Source organism: Epinephelus lanceolatus, unplaced genomic scaffold, assembly GCF_041903045.1.
Source record: "Epinephelus lanceolatus isolate andai-2023 unplaced genomic scaffold, ASM4190304v1 scaffold99, whole genome shotgun sequence".
In the NCBI taxonomy this organism is placed as follows: Eukaryota; Metazoa; Chordata; class Actinopteri; order Perciformes; family Serranidae; genus Epinephelus; species Epinephelus lanceolatus.
Window position 1 is genome coordinate 35001 of NW_027556881.1, and position 2500 is coordinate 37500.

The window sequence follows — 2500 nt, forward strand, 5'->3', positions numbered from 1 at the left end:
CCCCGCTCGCGCCAGGCACCCCCGGGGCTCGGCTCTCGCTGGCCCCGACGGACCCGCCGCCCCTCCTCACCCTTGACAGACATTAAAGGGGGCATGAGCTCCGTTTCCGCCCAGCCTTTGCCAGGCTGTCCATTTCACTGCCCCGTGGCCGGGGAGCGCCGCAACGGCCGCCGCCGACCCGGTCACGGGCCCCCGGGCCCGGCCAAAGGGTGGACCCCACCGGTGCTCGGCCCCCACGCGCCCCACGGAGCCCCCGCTCGCGCCAGGCACCCCCGGGGCTCGGCTCTCGCTGGCCCCGACGGACCCGCCGCCCCTCCTCACCCTTGACAGACATTAAAGGGGGCATGAGCTCCGTTTCCGCCCAGCCTTTGCCAGGCTGTCCATTTCACTGCCCCGTGGCCGGGGAGCGCCGCAACGGCCGCCGCCGACCCGGTCACGGGCCCCCGGGCCCGGCCAAAGGGTGGACCCCACCGGTGCTCGGCCCCCACGCGCCCCACGGAGCCCCCGCTCGCGCCAGGCACCCCCGGGGCTCGGCTCTCGCTGGCCCCGACGGACCCGCCGCCCCTCCTCACCCTTGACAGACATTAAAGGGGGCATGAGCTCCGTTTCCGCCCAGCCTTTGCCAGGCTGTCCATTTCACTGCCCCGTGGCCGGGGAGCGCCGCAACGGCCGCCGCCGACCCGGTCACGGGCCCCCGGGCCCGGCCAAAGGGTGGACCCCACCGGTGCTCGGCCCCCACGCGCCCCACGGAGCCCCCGCTCGCGCCAGGCACCCCCGGGGCTCGGCTCTCGCTGGCCCCGACCGACCCGCCGCCCTCCGCCTATCTCACCTCCACCCAGCACTGGAGGCAGGCATTAAAGGGGGAATTTATCCCCTGTGTTCCACCCTCACTTCACCCAGCTCTCTGGCTCTCTGTCTCCCTCCCTCTCCTCTCCCCTCTCTGGGGGAGACTCTCACCGTCCCAGGCCTCATTCTCCCACCTCCACCCAGCGCTGGAGGCAGGCATTAAAGGGGGAATTAATCCCCTGTGTTCCATGCTCACTTCACCCAGCTCTCTGGCTCTCTGTCTCCCTCCCTCCCTCTTCTCTCCCCTCTCTGGGGGAGACTCTCACCGTCCCAGGCCTCATTCTCCCACCTCCACCCAGCGCTGGAGGCAGGCATTAAAGGGGGAATTAATCCCCTGTGTTCCATCCTCACTTCACCCAGCTCTCTGGCTCTCTGTCTCCCTCCCTCTTCTCTCCCCTCTCTGGGGGAGACTCTCAACCTCCCAGGCCTCATTCTCCCACCTCCACCCAGCGCTGGAGGCAGGCATTAAAGGGGGAATTAATCCCCTGTGTTCCATGCTCACTTCACCCAGCTCTCTGGCTCTCTGTCTCCCTCCCTCTTCTCTCCCCTCTCTGGGGGAGACTCTCAACCTCCCAGGCCTCATTCTCCCACCTCCACCCAGCGCTGGAGGCAGGCATTAAAGGGGGAATTAATCCCCTGTGTTCCATGCTCACTTCACCCAGCTCTCTGGCTCTCTGTCTCCCTCCCTCCCTCTTCTCTCCCCTCTCTGGGGGAGACTCTCACCGTCCCAGGCCTCATTCTCCCACCTCCACCCAGCGCTGGAGGCAGGCATTAAAGGGGGAATTAATCCCCTGTGTTCCATCCTCACTTCACCCAGCTCTCTGGCTCTCTGTCTCCCTCCCTCTTCTCTCCCCTCTCTGGGGGAGACTCTCACCGTCCCAGGCCTCATTCTCCCACCTCCACCCAGCGCTGGAGGCAGGCATTAAAGGGGGAATTGATCTCCTGTGTTCCATCCTCACTTCACCCAGCTCTCTGGCTGGCTGTCTCCCTCCCTCTTCTCTCCCCTCTCTGGGGGAGACTCTCAACCTCCCAGGCCTCATTCTCCCACCTCCACCCAGCGCTGGAGGCAGGCATTAAAGGGGGAATTAATCCCCTGTGTTCCACGCTCACTTCACCCAGCTCTCTGGCTGGCTGTCTCCCTCCCTCTTCTCTCCCCTCTCTGGGGGAGACTCTCACCGTCCCAGGCCTCATTCTCCCACCTCCACCCAGCGCTGGAGGCAGGCATTAAAGGGGGAATTAATCCCCTGTGTTCCATGCTCACTTCACCCAGCTCTCTGGCTCTCTGTCTCCCTCCCTCTCCTCTCCCCTCTCTGGGGGAGACTCTCACCGTCCCAGGCCTCATTCTCCCACCTCCACCCAGCGCTGGAGGCAGGCATTAAAGGGGGAATTAATCCCCTGTGTTCCATCCTCACTTCACCCAGCTCTCTGGCTCTCTGTCTCCCTCCCTCTTCTCTCCCCTCTCTGGGGGAGACTCTCACCGTCCCAGGCCTCATTCTCCCACCTCCACCCAGCGCTGGAGGCAGGCATTAAAGGGGGAATTAATCCCCTGTGTTCCATGCTCACTTCACCCAGCTCTCTGGCTCTCTGTCTCCCTCCCTCCCTCTTCTCTCCCCTCTCTGGGGGAGACTCTCACCGTCCCAGGCCTCATTCTCCC